The 24,445-nt window shown below is 40.8% G+C and overlaps 1 protein-coding gene across 9 annotated transcripts in view; it reads left to right on the forward strand.

Annotated features, from left to right (window-relative positions):
• The first annotated feature begins 258 nt into the window (after positions 1-258).
• Positions 259-24,445, forward strand: part of TAB3 (TGF-beta activated kinase 1 (MAP3K7) binding protein 3) — a 46,246-nt gene continuing 22,059 nt past the window's right edge. For 3 of the 9 annotated variants that reach the window (XM_080576265.1, XM_080576269.1, XM_080576273.1), the window contains exon 1: positions 266-531. The gene's annotated coding sequence lies outside the window, so the exon portion shown is untranslated. Of the gene's footprint in view, positions 532-8,206; positions 8,257-8,281; positions 19,128-24,445 lie in introns of those variants that run through there. The other 6 variants (XM_080576267.1, XR_013944962.1, XM_080576270.1 and 3 more) reach the window with 6 other exon arrangements.

Below are 24,445 nucleotides of genomic sequence, written 5' to 3' on the forward strand. Positions count from 1 at the left end.
TCAAGGCAAGGTTGGACGTGCTGCTTAGGGACGTGGTTTAGTGAGTGGCATTGGCAGTAAGGCGATGGTTGGACCAGACGACCTTGGAGGTCCCTCGCTTTAACGATTCCTTTCCGATGAAGTGCCCCCAGCTCCACAGCCGTTTTTTTTTTACCCGCGGCCACCCCGCCCCGCCCCTCCCGCTCTCGCGATGCCGGGCGCCATGCCGGAGCCGGGCGGGCGCAGGCCGGGCCCTCCCCTCGTCGCGCGGCCTCAGCGCCGCGCACTGAGCGTGCGGCGCCGCCCGCAGCCCGGAAGCGCTTCGCGGCGGCGCTCCAGGCCCCCCCCTTCCCCCTTCCCTTCCCTCCCTCCCCCCCCTCCCCGCTCGGAGACCCGGAGCGCGCCCCCCCCTCCCCAGCCGCCTCCAACGGCCGGCGCGTGCCGCCCCCCCCCCCCCCACCTCCAACGGCCGCCGTGGCGGAGGCCCGGCGGGGCGCCCAGGGGCCGGGCATGCGGCCGGCGGCGGCGGAGCCGAGCCCCCAGCGCAGCACGGTGAGGGGCGGCGGGGCCGGGGGGCGCACCGGGAGTAAGGGGGGGTCGTCCCCGGCCTTGGGGAGGGGGGGGAACGCGGCCTGTGAGGGAAGGGGGGGCAAAACTCGGGGCTTGGAGACCTCCCCGGGGGTCCTGGCGGGGCCGGTCCGCCATGGGAAGGGAAGGAAGGGAAGGGGGAGCAGCCACCGTGGTGCTGCTGGGGGTGGGAGGGCCCCAAAGGTATCGAGGCCGTAGGTGTGCTCTGCCCGGGCTCCTGTCCTGAGGGCAGGTCCTGCCGGTTGTGGGGGCTGCTGGGGGGAGAACAGCCCGGTTTGTGTGGGGCTGCTTTATCGTTATATCTGGGCATGCTAGGCAGATGCTACCCTCTGCCTTGGTGCTATACCCCTGCTGGGTGTTTGGCCCTGCGGTTAGTGCGTTTCACCACCGTTCAGACGTGACTTGTGATCTGGCATTGGCAGTTCTTTCCCCTGCTTTAGCAAGGAGAAAACAAGGCGAGGAAAGGCGGTTTCTCAAATGGTCTGGGAGCAACTGCGCTTTGGAGCTTGAGGGAGAGTCCCTGTCAACCAAAAAATAGCATGGCCCAGGTGTGCTGCGCTGCAAGGTGATGCAAACTGTAAAGCAAGGCGCTCTGCTCAGATAGATATGCATGGACATAGTTGTCTTTGAAGGCTTAATTAGTTTCAAGATGCCATTAGTAATGATTAATATTTATTGTATTGATTCTGACTTTGAAAATTAGCTAGAAAGTTGGCTATTCCTAATGTTTTTTCCATTGCTTTTATAGTTACTGAACATTATAGTTTGTCAACATGATGTTCTACAGCAGTTATCCTCTTCCCTTCTTTGTCCATTCCAAATAAATACTGCGAGTGGATAGGCTGACTGTTCCTGGTGGTGCACTGAGAGGTGTCTGGTATTTTGAGTGCTGCTGTTCACCGTTACTGAAATTGGGAACTGATTGTTTGTAGGCTTGTGTTCTGTAAGAGGTCCTCTTAGAATCACAGAATGGTTGGTCAGTTCTGTTTTCAGAAGGCAAAGCATAAAAGAACTCTTAAAATTGCAGGTAAAGTCTGTGTGGGCCAAGGTCCATGTTCTGGTAGCTTTAGTTTGGTCTTCAGACTTGTGGGAAGAGCACTGCTTTCCCCTGCCCCTTGTCAAGTATATTTTCTGTTAACAATTCTTCTTTTTATACAAAATATGTTAAATTCATTTCCTCTTAGCAATGAGAGAGGAACAGGATTCTTAAAAATAAAGTATTTCACAACATTTGTTAAAGTCAGCCCTTTGTCCTGACCTGCCAATGGTGTCAGTTGAGAGTAGCAGTCGTAAGAATAATCTAACAACTTGTATCAGTGTGTACATTCGGACTGTCTCAGTTCACTCATAAGACAGTTAATGTATCAATTTTTACACACGTTAGTAGAGGGTAATAAAATCAGCATCTAAAATCAGCAAAGTCTACCTTTAGTCTTAGGCCTTTTGGTTCAGGTACAGTGAGATGGGTAAGGGTGACGGATGCACACTCTACTTTATGATCTATTTTATTCTGGTTCGTGTTGTAACTTTTGATGTAGGTGACTGCAGATATATGTAAAGAGGATATGGTGAGATCTGTGTCCATTCTTTCTTGTTTTGTGTGTCTCATGGAGGCTCCTTTTTCTTTCTGTTAGTCATCATCTTGAAGTAGATAAAATGAATAGGTGTTGTGAAAATGGGCTGCCTTTTCCACCAGATTTTGGCGGTATGCCTGTACTGATACCTATCCGCTGAGTTGCAGAGGAATAGCAGTTTCTAATGGTAAATGATTCCTTTGAATTGTTCCAAGTGAATACATTAACGCGATTCTCAGTGTTATCGGGTAATAGCTTGTCTCTGTCCCCTCTCAGAAATCAGGTGGCACTTAAAGAATGTTTATACAGTTGTACTAGTCTGTAGATGCTTTCTCCTCATTTTGATCCTGTGATGATTTGTTTTGTATGTAGTTTTAAGTAGCATAAGTAGCCCCAAAGGATGGTCTGTAAAAGTATAAAGTGTTCTTGGTTGGGGTCAGAGTTGCATATTTCTATTATGCCTGCTTAGTCATCCAAGTTGACGACAGCACGGCATGTTTTGCCCTCGGTGTGTCTCTTTCCACAACTGTGAGCTGAAGCAGGTGTACGTAAGTATCTGTGCACGCATAAATGTAAGTAAAGGTATCTACAGTGACAGACTTACTTTTGTTACTTGGCACGTGTAAAGACAGGTGACAGAGGGAGAGTGAAACTAAGGGTTTGTATAAAGCCTCAGACTTCTTCATAAGCAACTTTTGGACTACTTTTGAATTCATGTGTTTCGAGTTACAAGGTAGAAATATCTGTGACTTGTGTTCTTGCAATGTGTTTTCCTGTCCTTATTACTGTTTTTACACAAATTGGGGGCGTAGGAGGGACGACACCCCGTAAACTTGAAACTGGTAGTGCTGTCTAGCACTGTAAACTGATATTAGGGGATTAATTTCAAATCTCTGCCAAACTTTTCTGCTGATACCTGTCTTTTTTTTTTTTTTTTTACAAGTTGGAGTTTCATTCAGTTATCTATAATAAGGTAGACTTTCTGTAGACTTATTTCTGTAGAGGCATAACAGAATAAAATATTGTCTGAAGGGTGACATTAGCTGTCTTGTGAAAGACCAAGACTCATATTGTTGAGTTTGTGTGTGGTGATGTCATGGCGGCAGTTTGCACATGTAAGCAATCTTCCACATGGGAAGATAAGAGTTCAGAAATGCTTGTTTAGTATTTTCTATGCAAATGTCAAAGGTGTTGGTTCAAAACATTTCCAGAATAGGTTCTTGTATCCTGGCAAACCTTAAAGTATCACTCGGTTATCCTTGTGAAAGGCTTTCAAACTGGATATGTTAATAATATGTCACAAATTTGTCTCCAGCTTAAGACAAAAGATGTTAGACCTGATACTGTTCTTGCAGAAGGTTCTGTAGTACCGAGTATCTTTTATGGCCTCCTACTCTGTATGAGGTGGAGGGTTTGTTGTCAACTTCTGTGCCGTGTCAGTCAGTGCTTCGGAGATGGCACTGTAGGACTAGTATCCAGGAGACTCATCTGCACAGCCACCAGAAAAGGAATCACTGAAGCCTTTTTATTGGCATGAGAAGCTGAAAACATCTGTCAAAATTCAGCATGCAATAAGATGGTGAGACAAATTACAGTGTTGCTAATAAACCATACAGATCAAGATAGAAAGAAACATTTTTTTTCTTGTTCTTTTTCTCCTTTTAAAGATGAATTATACAGGATAGATCACACGCAGTTGCTCAGTTTCATGTCAGAGCGGATCTAACACTTCAGTGTCCGTGCATCCCCTTGATTACTACTTCAAATGTCTGTTCTCCTCCAAGTGCTGCTTCATTACAGCCAGCATAGCAATATAGTACAAAAGTGAAGAATTTCATCTCCGTTAAGGTTATATACCGCTCTGTGTTCTTAAGAAGCCATAGTTCTTGGATTCCAGGTAGGCTTTTTTTTTTCTCAGGGCCTGAATTTAAAGCAGTGGTGTTCTAAAAGCATCTTCAATGCATTACTGGGTTCTGCCATGACCTAACTCTATCATAAGTAAAGTTACTTCTCCTTTTTCTCTTTTCAGAGGTTGTATAAAGCAGGATGGCTTTGTAAGGGAACAGTGAAGCTACAGACTAGAGTTAAAGGTCATTGTGCTGTAGCAGTGTTCAGTAGCCTATCACAGCTTAAGTATAGGTGTTTTGCTACTTACGTGTGGGCTTGCTGATGGATAGTTAAGAATGTTTTCTTAAAACGCACTTTTCAGCAGGTTGCTTGCAGTCAGTCACGTTCCGCACTTGATGTGCTTAATAAAATGCTCGCATTCCAATGAAATTGTATGTCCGCTAAAGTGTATATTAATTTGAAAAGTGGGTCAGTTTCTGTGAAATCATGGTAGAGTTAGGGATGCTTTTAGGAAAAAACAAACAAACAAACACTATCAGCATTTGTCTCAGATGTCGTGGCAGAAAAAAGTATGGATACTTTTCTAAACTGTTTTCAGTGTTGACTCTTCAAGTTTGATCATGAGATCCGCAGCATTGCTAGCATTTTAATCTGGTTGTAGCTTTAAGCTTTCCTTTTTCCCTTCCTTGGTTGTGTTCAAAGTTTTTTGGCCCAAAGTCCCATCTGTTTGAGAAATCTTTACTGGTTTACAATGTTATAGGCTATTGAAAATAGCTGATGAAAGGCTTCTTTTATTCTTTGTATGTGATTGCATTTGTCACACAGTACATAAATCCTCAAGTATAATTCTTTCTGTTTTGTGGGGAGCTTGTACACTGTGGCTTAACTCAAGCCATGGACACTTACTGCTGACACTTGGAAGAGTCAGGGATTTGTGTTCTGCCTGGGGTTATGGTATTGGGCATGCCATCAGCAATAGTTCGGAAAGGTGTAAGGGGTTCTCTGTTTACCCAGACTTCGTGCAAGTTCTGAAAGGAACTTAAAATTTGCCTTTCCCATTGATGTCTTTGAAGATCAGCTTGCAGGAGCAGTGGGCTGTGCGCTAGGTCGCTTGTGGAGCATTGCTGTTGAAATGTGCCTGCTTCGCTTTTCTGAAACTGTTAAGATTGTGTTGATGGAGTAGTGACTCTCACTGTAATGCTGCTAACATCAGGTCAAAAGTGACATATCCAGATAAGGCAAAGTGTTCATTTGGTACAATTTTACTCTGTTCCTTCATACTTGTTCAAAACAGTATGTTAATAGGATAAATTTATACTAACGAGCATTTCTCTATCAAATGTTATCCTTTTCTTCCCCCTGCTGACTTGAAGGTGGTTTAAAAAAACAAAACAAAACAAGACAAAAAAAACCCACTTCATTTTCTGGGTAATTCTACAAGAGTGCCACTTGTACAAAATCAAGTTGTTGCTTCTAAGTGGTCTGATAGTGTACAGATATGACTTTAGTAACCCTGAAATTGCTGAGTAAGTATTGTAACTGAACTCAGAACGCTTGTATGAGACTTAGATTTTTAAAAAGAGACCTTTTAATGCTTTTGTAGGTCGGCGTGAGTTTTGCAACTCACTACTAAGTTTCAAATGGACAGTGCAGGGCAACAGTTATTGTAGTCTGGAGCTCTGCTTTGTTTCTTGCTGCTAGAGCAGCATTTTGAAAAACGTAGTTGTAGAAGTTTGCTTACTGTTCCTTCTATATGAGCAGCAGTGTTCTGTGCAGGTATTTCAAAACAGGTCTCTCCGTCAGTCTACAAATGGGTCGTGTGTTGCGAGCTTCTGAGTAATTTATTGGAGTGATGTATGTGGTTTTGTACTTTCTCTTGCTTCTGTGTTGAAGACATTAGTCTGCAGTGTGTACCTGTGCCACTAGCAGGTAGCAGTGGTGAGATATCTCTGTTCATGTCCAGCTTCCTTTTGGTTTATTTTAGCTTTTTTTTGGTAACAAACCTGTTCTTTTTTTTTTTTTTCTTGGAATATCCAGTTTAAAGGAATAGGGTGTAACTGTCTCTGCCGTATCTGTTACAGTGCAATGAAGTTTAAAATGTCAGAATACAGACCCTCTTAACTGCAGTCTGCCTCTTTGCTTTTGAAGCCCTTGCTAGATACAGTAAATGCTGCTTCTGCTTTAGAGAAAGTTCCAAGTCAACTAAGTGTTCTACCTGCCAGTCCTTTTTCAGGCTTGGGAGTTGAGGTAAACAAGGCTGAAGGGAGCATTAGGCCTAAGAGACCTAAGTCAGATCAGGTTCTTTATCTGTCTTTAGAAAAGACCATCTACGGTATTTTAGAGAGAGGAAAAAAAATAAAGGGTCAGCAAAGTTACGTGTTGAAACAGAGTTCCTTCATCTAGGAGGAAGGGGTCTGTGAGAGGGAGATGAATGAGCAGCTTCTGTAAAGAACAACTTGGTCAAGTTTTCCAAATACAGGAAAGAAACCTGCTCTTCTAGCAACTCTGTAGAGCGAGCCTGGGTGTCTAGTTTTAAGTGGATGGCATCTCCCTGTACTGACATGGACATTGAGGGATCTTCACTGATCTTTGCTGTTGTTAGGCAGCAAGGCAGCAGAACCAACAACACAGACACTGCTAGTACTGTGACAAGCAGTACTTCTATTTCTGGAGGAACACACAGTCACTTGAAAGCTGCTTTTCCCGAACTGAGACTGCTTTCTGTAAAAGTTGTAACAAAAATGCATGACGGGTCTCCGAAGAGCATATGTTACCCAAGATGTGATCGGGGCAGGGAGGCAGCAGCTTGCATTGTTCCGTTTGTATCCACGCAGCTCCTGGGCTTTTCGTTTGCAGAAGCCATCGTGCAGTTTGTTCTCATGTATGTCTGCCTGCAGGTCAAAGGAAAGCTTTATTGGGTAGGTGTCTGATGTCTGGTGGAGGATTCTCCTCTTGGAAACAATGGAAAAGATGACAGAAGAGCTTCTGCTTCTCTCATATTTTAAGGAGTCCATACATTCTCAGAGAACATTCTGCATACTTTTTAAGGTAGAGGGAGAAAACTTTCTTTTTATTGCTGGTCTTGGACGCATTGAAACAATCCCTGTGGAAATTACTCTGTATGGACTTAATTATTGCAAGAACTGGATGGGGGGGAGAGGTAGTGTTAAGGAACTGGCAGAAAAGGACCAAAAGAAGTTGCAGCTATTCTTGCATGAATTCAATTTAAAATGAAATAAACAAAAACCCCCACCAAAGTTCTCTTCTTTTTTCCCCTCTATTGATTCCTGTTAAAATCTACGTGATACTTTTAGTCCCTCTTTCTATAAAGAAGTCTGAAGAAGTGTCCTAATATCTCATGGTTTTTGAAAGGTCTGAAAGGTAAAGCTTTTGTAAGAATATACAGAGTGCTAGAAGAAGGGCAAGGGGAAGAAAAAGGCCTAAGCTTTTATGATGGTCTTTGATTAAGGAGGGAAAAAAGTTATGAAATTAACATTTTAGTTTCTCTTTTTCTTGTTTTTTCGTTATGTGATAGAATACAGATTTGAGAGAGTACAGATGTGTCTTACAGTAAAAGCTGTGCTCTCATGACTGTCAAAAATTTCTTTGGGGCTACTCTGAATGAATTTGCTTGAGCAGGGACATTGGTATATTCTTTGGTGATCGTTCTATTCTCTTGTTCATTCAGAGGATGAACATTTGATGTTAAGATTTGTTAGTAGTAGTTCATAGTAAACCCTACTGGTATTTCAAATTAGTTTCTAAATGCTACTTTCTGAATAGAGCATGTTTATATACTTTATTTGCCACCGTTTGTTGTATTGCTGTCAGTAAGAATGCTTATGATGACTGCCACATGCTTACATAAGCTGCACTCATTTTTAACTGAAACTATTTATGGCACAGGCTATTTAGTCTGTTCAGAAAATGAAAACTCCACATGCTTAGGGGGAATGCACTTAGACTTGCTAAGACCTTTTTTTGTCTGTTTTCCTGTTTGTTTTGTTGTTGTTTTTTACTGATTTTTTTCCTTTTTTCTTCTTTTTCCCAGCAAGTATGGGGTAGGCTTAAATGTTTAGGGCAAGTTATTTCTGAGTATAGTAGAATATGTGAATTACGTAAACATGTTATATAATCGTAAATAGTCTTAATTTTTATTAAACTATAAGAAATCACAAGCAGTCAGAGAAACATGATGGTTTTCCTTATTTGTTCAGTGGGTCCTGTGTTGTGTAGCATGAAGATCCTAGCTGCTGGTTACCCCACGGTGAGTACAGCATGACACAATGCCACTAGAAGGCTGCCCTGCAGTCAGGCACTCCACAGAACATTTTTTGGAGTGGTGGTGGTGGTTTCAGCAGCATCTTCCTGAAAAGCAGTAAAATAGTTGTATGGCAATTGTATTAGTATTTAGCTGGGATTCCATTAACCGTTATTTAAATTGCTAGCTATAAAAAAAGTAATGCTTAAAAATTAAACGAGTTTACCAAGGTACAAACCTCAAAATTGAATTATAAGTTGTTATTAAAGATATATTTGAGTACATTAAGTTTGTTAGTTTTATTAAATAAGTTACAAACCCAAGATGATTAAAATACTGAGGAATTACTCATATAACTTTAAAATTTTCTGTTGATTAACTTTTCAGGAAGGATCTGTGAGGCTTGCAAACTTGGGTTTAGGTGTTTGACTTAATTCTTTCATGACTCCAGATTAAAGTCATATCACTGCTATGTATCTCATTGAAATACTAACATTTTTTTTTCCAGCATCATACAGGTATGCATCGCTTGCCCCCTGTTTAAGTTTTCTCTGTTCAGTGATTCTTGCTTGCTGAAATTCCTTCACAGCTCATCTGGATGGATAGGATAGCTTTGTTTTTTTTTCTGTGGTCCTGGCTAAGAACTTTTCCTGATTCTTGCAAACAAACAGACAAACAAACAAAAAAAGATGACTCAGGAGGGATTTCAGGGATGCTGAAACAGCCACCACCCTCTCCAAGGCTTGGGTTCCTGGCTTGCTTTAATGTAGGTCATTTGGATGTTACAGGGTACTGTACTGAACTGATTGCCATATCACTTAACCTTGTAAACAAGATTTCTAGTTTCCCATTTTCTCCAGTGGTCATACTGAGCATTTGAGACTTCCAGATACATTGGTCTCTTGAAAGCAGGCTGCAGCTATGAGGTGGCTCTACTATCCCAGACAGGCAGAAAGCTGCTAAAAGTGCGCACAGGTGTATGGGTTAGACTAATAACAAAACAGTCTAATTTGTAGCAATTTTTTGTCTTTACCTAAAGGAAGAGTCTGCTCCAGAGATACTCCTGGTGAGATCTCGTGATCATTTTGGTCTGACGCTGCTCTCCCCCTTGGCTGCCTGCTTCTGGCCCAGTGTCTTTCATTTATCCTGGCACAAGGCTTCACGTGGTTTTGAGGTGAATCAGAGAAGTGATCAGGGTTGAGCTAGTATTTGGTGGTTGTAAATAAGAGTTCAGCTTTAATAATCCATTCGCTGTTTGGTCCCTAAACATTTGTTCTAGTGCCCTCGGGAGGAGCAAGCAGACTAGGAAAAGGAGAAGCAAATTGCTGTATTTTTGTTGGATTAAAGTGATTATGAAACAGACCAGACTGCCTATGTGATAGTTTGCTCTTGTGGAAACACCCAATACAGCTGATGGTTTGCACCGTATCATTTTATGTTGATAAATATTTCCTAGGACAAAGGTTTTTTTGTTCCTCCAGAACTTAATTCCTCAAGTTAGAGGTTGTTTTGTAGCTAATGCTCACTTGTTTCAATTTTAAATGTTTTCAGAGTTCAACAACAGGAAAAGCCCATCTCCTTTTTGGGGATTGTTCTGTTGTGGTTTTTGTTGTTTGTTTCAGTGTTCTCAGCTGTGACTGACACCCTATGCTGCAGAGAAAGTTACAGCATTTGGATGTTCAGTATTCCTTTTCCCTTATAGCTGCCTATTTCTCTCTCTCTTCATGGAAGGGAAGTAGACTGCAGCTCTCAAATAAGCAGAGGCAATCTTAAGCTCCCTGTTCAAGAAAGTTTGTAAGAAGCTTGATATTTGAGTGTAGTTAGGTTAAATTTTTTTTCCCTGCTGTTAATTATTTTGCACTTCTGGCATTTGAGCAATTCTTTTCTTCTCCTTTCTTTCTGGAAATAGCATTCATAGTTGGAAGTTCTAATATTACAGATATTGCTAGTAAGTTAAGTTTTTAAGACTCCCAGATTTGTCCAGATTATATCTATTCTGTTATATAATGTTCTCTGTAGAGACATATTTGTTAACACCACTAATTGATAAAATAACTTAAAATATAAAGTAATAAAATTGAATTTTCAAATTTAAGAGCAGTTATATGAACAATTCTATAGATTGGGATGCATCATTTAGAATTCTTGTAGTGAGATTTCCTTTAATTCTTTGGCCCTCATTTGTAAAAGGTAATCATATGAATTTAATAAGCTGTTTGTTGTAATACGTGATTACAAATTCTCACCCTGCATGTAGTTTAAACATGCATGTTACAATTCTTTCATGATGGTGTTCAGTTATTGGCAGCTGTGATGTATGTACTAAATACTTTGCTGTGTAGTCGATACTACAGTGTTTGAACTTGCAGCCTTTTTTTTCATGTGCAGTCTGTTTTCTGGAACATGTTCAGTTAATCTGGGAATGTATAACTACATAAAGAATGTCTTTACTCTTCTACATACTTGGAAATTTGTTGATTAAGGCAGTGACTCATTAGGGTATTTTATCTGTGTCTCCAGTTAACTTACTTTTTAAGTATGTAGGAAGTTGCTCTTCTGATCAAAGTGAATGGCTGGGCGTGGAAACATGACAAATTATCAGGCAAAGTAATTGGTATCGGAGCATGTATGTACCAGGAGCTCAGTATGCCTTTTTTTTATAGGAGAACACTTACAAGTGTTCAAATTTCTGTGATTTTTGTTTTTAATTAACTTGAAAATCAGACAAAATCAGTAGTGAGAAGATAGATGAATTAACGGTAACCCCATAGGTTGAGTTGTTCACACAGCAGTGGAGAATTAGTGGGCCCTGAGAGCCCAAGGTCTGGTAACCAAAGTCTGAAGAAGTCACTGGGGCTGTTTGGCTAAGCAGAGGGTGTGACTACTCACACTGTGACTGCGGATTCAAAGCATCAGATTACAGTGTTATTTTAATGTATCTGGGCTTCTGAAATCTACACATCTGTAAGTGATAGGACAAGGGGTAATGGCTAAACTAAAAGAGGTGTAATGGCTAAACTAAATTTAAGATGAGATATCAGGAGGAAATTCTTCCCTGCGAGGGCGGTGAGGCACTGGCACAGGCTGCCCAGAGAAGCTGTGGATGCCCCATCCCCGGAAGTGTTCGAGGCCAGGTCAGACAAGGCCCTTGGCAACCTGGTTTAGTGTGTGGCATCCCTGCCCATGACAGGGGGGTTGGAACCAGGTGGTCTTTCAACCCAAACCATTCTGTGATTCATGCTGATTCGTGTCCTTCATGTGTGTAGGGCAGATGTTGTCTGTTGGTCATTGGCTGCAGGGGAATACTCAGGTGGCAGTGTGTTCGACTGATGGGGGGTGACTGCAATTTATTTTAAACCTTAGATTTTTCTGCTATGTAACCTTTTGTATACAGGACTACATTTGATTTGTGGGATGGTATGACCTTTGTTTTTTTCCCCTTTGTGTTCTCAGCAGATGATGTTTTTCTAAGGCTCCTGGGAGTTAGACCAAGAGACCTGTGTTTCAGATTCAAATTCGTTGTGTCTAAGTGGAGAGCTGGATGTGTTCCATGTTGTTTTGCTCTACAAACCATATGCATACTGCCAAAGCTGAACAGTAAAGAAATTGGAGATTCATTAAAGAACTAGCTGAACACTGTTATGCTTCTTTGCTGCAGCATCTAAGCAAAAAAAAAATGTGGTACTCTTACTAGGTGAAAGACAAAAGCTCTTGTAGCTTGCATCTGCAGCCACTCAGATTATTGGGTATCTGTTGCACCCTTTCATTTTTGTGAAGGTGAATAGCATTGAGTACAGCACAAATACCAGGGTAATTTTAGAGTAGTGTAAAGAACATTTCAGGCAGTTCTTTTGCTACTGTATTACCAAGTTATCCACAGGACCCTACATAAGGCAGTGGAGAAGTCTACTAAAAAGGGCTTCGCTTGTGGAGGATGCACCTACCTTGAGCTGCTGGACAGCATCTTGTTTTAGGCATGTGAAATAATCCAAATGTCTTGAAGAGTAGAGTGAGTTAGTAACTATTTTAAGTTTGGGCTGTCTTTGAGCCTTTTTTTTTTCCTCTAAAGCAGGATTATGTGGGTAGCTTCCTAAAAGGGAAATGAAATGAAAGCAGTTTATCCTACCAGGCTTAATGGAATACAGTAGGGCAGATCAGTGTGGAAATGATCTGGCTTTAGAGAGATACTGATTGCTTTAAGTTTTTAACATGCATGTTTAACTTGTGTTTGGAAGGATATTCTTGATACAGCATAAAAATAATGTTTTAAAAGCTGAAATTGTGGATCTAGACTGTTTGGGATGAAATGCCTTAAAGTCATACTTATTATTCTTGCAAGTTTCAGAAAATGTGCCTTGTTCATTTGCAGTGTGGTCAGATTTATACCATTTTTTTTCCTATAACTGGATCTGATGGAAGTGAAACCTGCTCGTAACTTTTTAGCATCAGACAGCCATGCAAAGTCAACTGTGGAAAGATTAGCTACTAGCAAAAGGTCTCTTTACCTTTATTTTTTTCTCCTGTAACCCAGTTTTATGGAGCCACAGACTTGTTTTAACATGTTCCTGCTAAAACTTGTGATTGCAGGCAAGGAGGGCTATAGCTCCATCTTCAGAAAATTGGTCTTTTTATACTCCATTCTACATTAAAAAGTCATGCACCATGAATTGTGTTAATCTCATCATCTGGCTCTGAAACTTTCTGGCCTGGTACCAGACCAACAAAAATAAACAAATGTGACTTGACTACTGTAACTTTCCTTTGCATACATACAATGTTAGGGAGTAATCAAGGTGTCGGGACTGTAAGTACAGTTTTCCTTAACCTACTGAAGTCATGACTTAAAGGTCTTTAAAGACAGGTAAAGCATGGTCTTTAGCATCAATTCGTGCTGGTATATAGCAAAGTGATTGAAACTCATAAAGCTTCTAATTTGGAGATTAATAAAATGTCAGAAAAATCAGTTTTCGATCCTGTCATCTGTCCAGGGCTCATGGAAAAGCATGAAAGTTACCTGCAGTGTGAAGTAGAAGTCAATATTATTGTGGAAAAGCTCAGTGTTGGTAGCTGTGCTTTTACTGCTGCTATCTGTGGTCTCTCAGCGTGCTCACTTTGGTATTAAAATACCTGATTTAGTGCCAGATTCTCTGTAAGGAAGAGAACACTCTGAAGCTTATATCAGGTAAAGCTGCTGGTTACTGCTCAAGTCCTCTGAAGCTGTGCAGGAATTTTGGCAGGAATGCATCAGTGCATCTTAGGATGAACAATTGTATTCGTATTCTGGTCTTTCCATTATCTATTTTGGCTGTCCTATTTCTGGCCTAAGATTATGGAACAAGTGGGTCCGAAATATCTAGACTTCCTCATGGAGATTTGCCATTGAAGCAATGCCACAGACAGGACAGCTACAGCTTTATCTGAGTGTTGATTATTTAACCATTACCCTACACCACCCAGGGTTCTCTCCATCAGCTGTAGCATAGAACTTGATTATGGAAGCTGCTTAGGAAAAGTCACAGCTTTCCTTCCACTGGACTTAACTGTCAAAAACAAAAATTGTATTGAATAAACAAAGATCTAATTTTAAGGTATTCTTCCCCCCCTTGCCTAAAGCGAAATAAAGTTTGATCTAGAGTTTATGTCACATACATATATGATGCCTGGTTATATCTATATAGACATATATATATGGTGGCAGATTAACCTTATTTTAACGTATCTTTTCTGTTTCACTAGGAAATTGGGTACAGGAGTTCCTCACGTGCAACGTGCCCTCAAGCATCTATGTTTCTATATTTGTGTATAAATAATATATACACATATTATTTATATATCTTAATATATTATATGAAAGTAAACATATATAGATAATATAATTAATGCTGTATGTCACCTCTTGTTGTGGTCTCTCCTTGTGACAGTCTTATGGTTATTCATGCAAAGAGTTGTTGGAATATATCACAGAATAGGCAAAGTCCATGTTACAGTTTGGTAATAAATTCTCCTGGCCTGACACAAGAGATGGGCGTGCTGCGTCACTTGTCTGCCATATTTTATAGCAATTAGTCATATCAGCGAAATGTAGGCAGTTGGTATATGAAAACATAATTCAAAACATCAAAAATGGAAATTAGTGTTTTCTGGTGATTAGAGAGCATTTGGTTCATATTTCTCTGCACTTTGTAATCTTTGCACTGCTCTGTATTGACTCCTGTCTCTTCTGTGTTTTTTCTGTGTTGGCCTCCTCCCTATTTCTGTCGTATTTTTTTGTTCCTGTTTATGTGCCTCTCCACTTCCCTCCTCTGTTTCCTCTGTGTAGTCATATCCTCCATTAGTGTGTGTTTGCTGTGGATCCTGAAAGCGGGTTTTCTCGTCGCTCAGCTCCTTGTTTTTCTAGTCTAGTGTTTTTCTTTTAGTTTAAGGTGGCCATAGTGAGGAGAGGCTGGTAGCGCTCAGGCCAGAAACAGTTGTGTAGGTGCCTGTGCTTCCCAGGACCCCTTTATTCTTTCTGCTTTGTAATCTCTCAGCTTGTTGTTTTGGGTGTAAGTGTTCCAGCACATGCAGTGCAGGGGCAGCCTTTACAATAGATGTTGCTTTTGGCACTACTGTCAGTTACATGGGCTGCTAATAAATTTACATAAATCATTTAAATTTAAACTAATTCTAGTTAGTTTCTCCTTTTTATCTCTGCATTAAAAGGAATGCTTCTTTACAAGTAGAAATATGTTATGCAATTGCTTTCTTTGTGGTGCAGCAAAATTTGAAAGTTTGAGACAGGTGCTGTTACAGAAATTGTCTGCATCATATCCTGTAGTGCTCTTCTACATATGCAGTTTTCAACAAAACAGAAATCTTTGGTTTCAGCCAGCGTACTTACCACAGAATATTTTCAAGGTTTGTCATATGAAAACTCATGGGATACATATCAGGAATCCTACTTGTATTGTTATTTTTAACTTTCATTTATGACATTATTGCTATTAGCCATCATAAAATTGTTGGAGGTATTTCAGAAGCAGGAAACCCGTTCATTTATTTGAAATGATTGGCTTAGAACTCTTTCTCTTCTTTCTACCTACTTTAATTTAAAAATAGTTTAATTCAAGCTTATTTAACAATGAAACTTTATTTTGGAAAGTTTCTGTTGCCATTAATTACCCATCCTATTGCTTATTCATAGCATGGTTAACTCAAAAGAGTGAATTTACATCTTGTAGTTCTTGTAGCTTCAGCTGACTCAGAGAGATGGCCGAACTCTTATTTCATTGTGAAATTGTTTGCTCTGAGCCACCCAAGTAAATCAAATAGCTGGTTCAAAATTGGGATGGTATACCACTGAATGCATGAAGTGCAGCTGTGTGCCTGTACGGAAATATCAGCCGTCTCAGATGACTAACCTGATTATGCTGCTTCTGCCCTGCAAATGGACAATAGTTTCTTTCAGTTTTATTGCTAGCAACCCATTTATTTAGAGCAAACATTTTAACAGGGAGAAGCCTGAATCAAAGGGTGAAGGTGAACAGAAGTGAGGGAGATGTTGAAGCTAATTATGTGAATAACAACATGCATGTGTAACAGTGGATTTGTGAGTGTAGTTAACTCTAATATTTTATTACTTTTATATGACAAGCCAAGTGACACATTTATATTCTTAGATCATGACTGTTGCCTTCAGTCTTCCTGAAACCTCTGGCTTGAGTGAATAGTAACTAGTCCGTACCTACTTTTGCAGGAGTTCAGTGTTTCAATTTGTGGAAGTCTCTTGTGGGAGGACTCGCTGTATTCTGACCAGTGTAAATGCATCTTACAACAGAGCCTGTTCTGAATGTCTTGCAAGTGAATGCCAAGTGTGGCAGTGAATTTGTGATCTAGGAGCAAGAGCTGATGCTGAGGATCACTTACATTGTGTAGGAGCTGCCAGACGTCTCCTTGGCTGGGACAGCGTTAAATTCCTGGTAGGGACTCAAGCTGGTGACCTGCAGACACCTCTGCCTCCGTAGCAATGCTCAGAGACAGGTATCCTACGAGGAAATTTAATGTCACTTTTGAGAAGGAAGCTTACTTTCTGGAGCAGTTATGTATTAAACAGTGTTCCAGTGGCTTTGCAGTTTGTTGGGCCTTGGCTTTTAGTAACTGTTAAACATGGAAATACAGATGGGCTGTACCATGGATATGCAGTAGACGTTTTCTGATACTGTTAGTACATGTTTAGTTTTATATATTCTTGGAAGGGAATATGTATCCTTTCTGGCTCACTTTGACTCCTAAAATAGGATGTAACAGCCACTTCCCCACCCCCCCACCCCATATAATTTTTACACTGCATTTAGTAGGGCCAACATTTGGAGTTTGTGAATTGGGAAATCTGAGAGCGAGCTGGTTTACTGCAGGATTTTTTCCAGCCGCAGCCTGTAGTTCACAGCTATTCAGTCAGCAATTGCATGTCCTGGCAAGCAGGACAATTCATCGTCCTTATAAATTTTGGTATGAACGTGATACTTGTGATATAATCTCATGATTATCTCTGTGACATACAAACTCAGTTGTTCTTACAACTTTGTTTGACCTGGTACTCTGCAGAACTGTTGTGGAAACTATTACTTGCTGTTTAGTAGCATTATTCCAGAACTGTCTCAGTGCCTTGTAAACCTACTGGGTTGTAACTGTTGTGTAGCAAGAGCTGCTTCTAGTTGCTTGGGGGAGTGAGAGAACCATACATTTCTAATGAAGCATTTCATTATAAACACGAGAAGGTTACTAGTATCTTCTTGGTAGTGGAATTACTAGCCAAGTACTTCTTAGCCACTTGCTAAAAGGATTATTATTTTTCCAGTTAAGTAGCCTTCTCATTATCCTTCAGTTCTTACTGTGAAGTAATTAAAAGTACTCTTTATTTTATGAAGATTTGACTGTATTTAGGGTTAAGATGATTTTGACTCCTCTCCTTTTGTTTCCAAAGCAGTGGAATAAATAAGTTTTCTTAGTGCCACATATAGATGCTACCTTAAAGGACAGAAATTTAATCAAGACCAAGGCCATAGAATAATGTATGACTTGTTTGGGAAACAAGATCTTTGTACTCTACATACTAAATCCTTTTCCACCTGGTAACATGCTGTCTCGGTGCCTGATGTTTTTGTTTAATTGGTGTCAACACTGTGACATTTTTGATGTCTTTTATCATAGATGGAAGAGGAGGAACAGTAGATAGATAATTCTAGTCCATTTAGATGCTGACAGCTTACAAGGGTGACAGACTATAATGAAAGGGAGAAAAGCAAAGCAAATACTAAAGCACACAAAGCAACACAAAATAGGTTCCTAAGAGGGAACAGTGATTGACTATAACTTCTGACTTTTTTCCTAGCAACAGCTGTCACTGAAATTCTTGCCCACAGACCACAGAAGAAACCTAATTATGCTTTAGTCCCATCCCCAGGCAGTGTCCCTGTTGTGCGAAAAATGGATTTCCTTCTTCCAGGTTTCTCTTGCCTTGGAATTACATGTTGCCTTTTGTGTGATGAAGACAAACCACATTGTATTTCCCCATTCCTCATTTATTGAATTTGTCAAAATAGTTTTCAAACATGGACAAAATTGATCATTGCATAAATGAATAAAAACAAGAGAAGGAATGTCTTCATTGTTTGACACTCCCGTTTTATCAGTGTGAGCTAATGGTATTGTTGTTGTGCTCGCTTTGATGAATTATGCTCCATTTCGGTACTCTGAGCTGTTCTAGGCCATCAGGTGACGCACCTGTGAAGCTGTTGTATGCCATATGTACAGGGAAATTGCGTCAAGAATTGGCAAGTGAGATTGTGTAACTTTACCAAAATTTAAGAGACCAATTGGTCAGCGATTTGTCAGCTTTATTTTTAGTTTTATTTTGCCATATACTTCTTTACTATGTTTCCCTTTGCCTTCCTGCCATCCAGGAGCTTTTTGAAGCTGTTGGCCTTCTTTCATACAAATGAATGAATGTTCATCATAAAACAGCTTGCCAAACCACTCAGTTGTGGTTTTTAGTGACTTAGCCAGTCATTCACTTCAGAGCAAGTGACAGCAGCAAGCTGAGCTCGGCTTTAAACATTGACTGCTTTTCTTTTTTTGCTCTGTGGAACTTACTATGTCTGTATGAACTGACAAGATAAGTTCAATTTTGTATTCCTTTCTAGCTCCGTTTCCAGGCTGTGAAGCAATGTACTCCAAAAGCTATGGGATATGTCACCCTGTAAATAAAAAGGCTTCTGTAGCAAATGGTCATTGTGATATATGTGGTGTGAGAGAAGTTTTTAGCTATATATAATCCTAAAAATTACCTGGACTGTTGCAGAGAAAAGTAATTCCTGTTTTTTGTGATACAACATGTTTAAATAGTGTGATTGTGGGCCTAAAAACAGGTGTGAGGAAAAACTGTTGTCTTGGAAATGCTGTAATAGCTTAGCTTCTTGTATTTGAGATTTTTTTAAAGATGTTTCAGCTACAAAGCTTTATAAAGTTGTCACATGGCAGTGAAAGTGTTTGCTTTCCTCTGCTGCAAGAGCAATCCAAAGTTGTAGCTGGATTGGTGAGTGTTCTGACACCTGTGGGATGGATTGGTTATTTGGTTTTATTTATTTGAATGGTTCAATAAATGGAAACTTAATGTACAAAACTGTTTGTTTTATTATTCCTTGTATCATTATAGTGTGACTTTAAACCATTTACAGCCAGTTGAATATTCTTCTGCAGGCACCTTTGAATTGAAGCCAACAGTGGTTCCAGAGGCTACTTAAGGATTAGAGGTGTGATTATGTGATTGCATCTGCAGCCAGGTCACATGCCAGGCGTGTTTACAAGGCTATAATTGGGTGTAGATGCCTATTAAACAGTAGGTATGTGTGGGATGGGATGTTAAAAACCCAACTTTTTGCTCAGTTGATCCTCAGTGCAAAGAAACTCAGTTTGAATCATCTTAAAACTTTAAGGTCTTATGCAAAATGTTACTTTTAAAAAAGTGCTTTTTGACACCTTAGCTGTGGTGTGTTTGCAGCCATTGTTAGAAGCACCACAGTAATTACACATCTCAACATCTTCTTGAGTATTGAAATACAGAAGTGGAATTGGGATGTGATCACATAGCATTGTAGACTTCCCTGGCCAAAACCACATTTATTTGTTAACACCACAATGTTAGTTATATCTATATATATATTTACCATGTCTAATTCAAAGTCAGTGCTTCCTAAATCTGTTGGCTGAGCTAATTCCTTTCTTGTTTTCTCATGTTTTACTACTGGCATGCAGTGTGTGTGGAGTATCCTAGCATTTGGAAGCATGTAACCAGTACAGTAGCAGAGGTAAAGAAAGTCTGAGTGTAATCATGGCAGAAGTACAGAGTGGGCTGCCTATATTCAGTTGCTCCTTTGTAGTTTTCAGAGAAACTTTCTATACAGAGTAATATTGTGGGCAGGTGACATGGAGTTTTAAGTAGTTTCTTTGGTTCTAGCCTCTTGCTGGTGGTGCCTCGCCTGCGCTCAGCTGTCCATCAGCTGTCTCACAGTGCCACAGCCGTGTGCTCTGATTCCACTGTGGACAGAAAGCTGTTGTGTGTGGGTTGTAACTTGCTACAACAGAACTCATCTCGCTGCTTTTTCATGCTGCCTCATATGCAGTGAAGTTTGGCATCCCTGGGGGACTGTAGCCAAAGCTCTGGAGGACTTGGGGATAACTGGTTTGCTCACCACTATTCTAGGAGCTCAAGTGGCTTTACCCCTAAGCACTCCTTGTAAATAGAGTAATTTATTGCAAGAAACTGTACTGAATGTGTTACCAATTCTTTACCAGTAACATAGTTTCCAGGGACCTAACTTGCCCATTTTTTAGTTCTCTAATAGTAATAAATGTTTTGGAGTAGATGTTGCATTTGAGTGCTGAAGGTGGAACAGGTGATACTTTGCCATTGGGAGAGGTGGGTAGTTTTTCACTCTTTCTTTTGCCATGGCTTTTAATAAAGAAACTTCTACTAAGTAGGCTAATCTCTTCAATGCACCTTGAATATCTTTGTTTATGCTAACGTAGCACAATGAAATCGCTTCTGCTGTTGGGAAGATAATAGATTACTTGGAAAAGGTGTTACGTGGTGTTCCACTTCCACAGGGGCAGCACATAGTTCAGAATGTGGATGACTTTTTTGTAGGATTATTTCCATACTATCTGATATCTTGAATTTAGCAATCTGGAAGGAAGTAGTCATGAAACATGAATGTAGTTGTTTTTAACAAGCAGTTACGGTTTTCAATTATATAGATAAAGGCATTTCTTTTATAAAATATTTTTTAGTTCTTAAGCACTCCGTGTACTGTGTTCTTCTAAACAGCTTTTCAGATTAGAAGTTTTTTTTAAATGGAGTAACTTCTTTCAACAAAATAAGTGAAAGTAAGTAGGAGAAATGCAATAACAAAGGTAACTTGAAGAACTCTTACTCTGTTACCATGACCAGAGAAACACAGTTTGTAATTGTCTCTCAGAGAGAGAATGATTCATAGCACATGTTACCAACTTCTTTCATTTAATAAATTGTGGGGGGTTGAGTTTGCCAAGATGCCAGGTGCCCACCATGCTGCGTTCTCATTCCCTTTCCTCAGCTAGAGAGGGGCTGAAAATACAAAGCAGCTCCTGGGCTGAGATAAGGACAGCGAGATCACTCAACGATTACTGTCATGGGCAAAACAGACTTGGCTTGGGGAAGATTAATTTATTTCAGTTATTTATTTCAATAATAACAATAGTGAGCAGTGCAAACTTAAAAAAACACTGAAAAGCCCTTCCCCCCAGTCATCTGCTTCTACATCCTCCCCCCGAGTAGTGCAGGGGAATAGGGACTTGGGGCTGCAGTCAGTCCCTGACACTTCATCTCTCTGCCACTCTTTCACGGTCCCTCCCTGCCCCTGCTCCACGCGGGGTCCCTCCCACGGGATGCCGTCCTTCCCGAACTGAGCCTGCGGGGGCTGCCCACAGGCAGCAGCTCTTCCAGCACTGCTCCCACACGGCTCCGTACCACGGGGTCCATCCATCCCCCAGGAGCAAACTGCTCCAGCACGGGTCCCCCACGGGCGGGCGGCAGCTCCCCCCAGACCCCCTGCTCCTGCGTGGGCTCCTCTCCACGGCCTGCAGCTCCGGCCCGGGGCCTGCTCCTGCGGGGGCTCTCCATGGGCCGCAGCCTCCTCCAGGCCACATCCACCTGCTCCACGTGGGCTCCTCCACGGGCTGCGGCGTGGAGATCTGCTCCGTGTGGGACCCATGGGCTGCAGGGGGACAGCCTGCTCCACCGGGGGCCTCTCCCTGCACAGGCCGCAGGGGAACTGCTGCTGCCTGCCTGGAGCACCTCCTGCCCTCCTGCTGCACTGACCTTGGGGTCTGCGGGGCTGCTTCTCACTCCTCACTCTCCCAGCTGCTGTTGTGCAGAAGGTTTTTTTCCCCTTCCTTAAATCTGCTCTCCCAGAGGCGCAAACATTGCTTATTGGCTCAGTTCTGGCCAGCGGCAGGTCCCTTTGGAGCCAGCTGGAGCTGGCCCTTATCTAACATGGGGCAGCTGCTGGACTCTTCTCACAGAGGCCACCCCTGCAGTCCCCCTGCTACCAAAACCTTGCCGTGTAAACCCAATACATAAATAAATTTAGCACATAAGACCGAGATACGTTTAGAATCTTATAATTCAAAGTAATAGAACTTATACTGTGCAGCCAGTATAAAGTTAGTTTAGCATAGCTTTGAAAACAAAATGCATGTTTTGGTAAAGTGATTACAAATGAGTGTTAAACTTTGTTCTTTTGTTTAAAGAAAACACCATATTTTTCTTTTCAGTATGATCTCGTTTTTATTTACACTGCCATTTTTTTGGTGAAAATATATTTATGTACTTAATCCAGATTAATGAAATTGTATTTTAGAATTTCACATTTTTCTGCTACATCAATTCCTGGCTTCACTCCTCAGTTCTCCCTCAGTCCACTACATGAGAAACAAGTAAAATTCCTTTTCGGGGAGAGTACTGAGACTGTTTTTGCTCTTCTGTGTGGCCCAGAACAGGAATAAAGGTCTTAAAATGCTGGCATCACTGTTACTTAGAAGTCTTACACCTAAATGCCAGAAGCGAATATGAAGAGGTATGACTTGTTGGTATGGGCAAATGATATTTTGGTAGATCACGATTAGAAATTACTGTCACAAATTTGGATTGTATAACTGTTTATTGGATTTGCTACTTTGCTACTGGAAATGAGTTTAAATGTCACTAAAATCCAAGTCGCTTTTGCTTGGCGAAGATGTTATGTATGCTCACTTCATTTTTGCTCCCTGATTTGTATCTAATATTATTTGGTTTTATTCTGAAGTTTCTATAAGTAAGATGTTGGTCATGCTCTACTGTTTTGTCCAGCGAAATTTCATGGTACATCCACACTGAAGTTCCAGCGGTGTTTAGACAGAGTATCCAGTGCAGGTGTTTGAAGGAAGTGCCCAATGAGCACTGAAAGGGGAAAAAAAGTCTCTCTCACACACACGTGCTGCATTCATGAATCTGAATTTTTTCCTCAACACTTTGAACAGCAATGGTGAACAAGTGAACAAAAGAGGAAAAGAACATTAATTTACAAAGGTTGGGTTGAGTTCATCTATATGTCATTCAATAAATCCATTTCTTGTCTGTAAGTGTCAGCATGCATTAGATTAGAAGTCAGGACAATAAAATGTAAGAATTACATTTGTGTAGTATGCTGAGGAAAAATTGAGGCTCTTTACCTGTTTGTACTTAATCCATCTGTTTTCTCATCCTTCTAATCTAAATATTAAAATAACCTTTTAAGATGAAGGAATTTGCTTAAAAGGTACAATAGCAGGGTGTCTTTTGAAGAGTTGATTTTTCTATAAACTGATTTGCTTACTGTTGTGGTTTGGTTTGGGTGGGGTTTTCCTCTTATCCTTCAAGGCACAACTACTGTTACACAACTCATAATTCATTTTAAATTGATGAGGCTTTGTGAGAAGCTGTCTCCTGGATAGCCTTTTGTGGGAATTTACTCAGGAATCGTTTCAGTTGTTGCATATATTGTAATTGCATGGTGCAATTGCATTGCAAGCACACACCATTACATAACTTATAAACTTTCACATTGTATGTATTTACCTCATTTGTTTTTCAATTGGTTCTTATTTTTGATGATTCATTTATCTTTATTTTAAGTGACTTAGTGTTTAAAAATAACAGTAGTAAAATAGATTTCCTTCTGAACACACTGTGGGGGAGTAACAAGATTATAGTAATTCTGGTTTATATTCATTCTTTTTGGTGAGAGATATCAGTTGTTTGGTGGAAGTGTGGACTCCAGTTTATTTTCTTAACTTACAAAGTTCATAAGTGACTTTTAGGGAGGAAGATACAGATACTGTTTTCCCGTCCATACAATTTAGTCATGTAAAAGGTGTGAAAAAATGACTGGTGGAATTGTTTAGGACTGGAGTAATGCTGTACATAATGCCCAAGTTTCACTAATGGCTGCCAAGGTCATTTCTGTGTCTTATCACAGCAGGACCAATTCTGCAACAATATCCTTTAATGCCTTTGTTACTACAGCTTCAGTGTGCATAGCAATGTTAATTTATTTCATCCTTGTGAGTTACTTTTCGGCTAGGATTTGGGTAACCTCTGCTCACTTTTGAAAGTTGCAGATGAAGTGACTTTTGCTTTCACTGCAATTTTGGGTTGTTTTTTTTTTTGATGTGAACTGCACTGTGAACTTTCAGTAATGATAAGGCACCTTAAATGTAGCGTGCCTCAGCGTGTCCCTCAGCACGTGCATGCCATGAAAGAGAATCGGAGAGTTGCTTTCCTAGTCTCTTGCGGCTCAGCAGGAGCTCCTGTCCTGTCTGCTCGTGTCTGTTGCAGCTCCCTCGTCTGCACTCATCTGCTGTTGTCTCACTGCTCTGCTTGCCTGGTGCTGTGCAGTGATATGGGATGTGAGCCTTTTGTTCCCAGTGGTTTGGGCCACTGAGCCTGGAAGCCACTTAGCCCGGAAAATGCTGATTTGGGTGTAGGAAGGTCAGACAGAATAGGCAGATGTGTGCCTGTATATGGCCTACATATGGCCAAAGTGAACTTTGTGGAGTTGACTGGAAAATAAATGCATAAATAAATAAATCTGTAGTTGTGCAG

The sequence above is a fragment of the Anser brachyrhynchus genome (genome assembly GCF_964034855.1).
Source record: "Anser brachyrhynchus genome assembly, chromosome: 1".
NCBI classification, from domain to species: Eukaryota; Metazoa; Chordata; class Aves; order Anseriformes; family Anatidae; genus Anser; species Anser brachyrhynchus.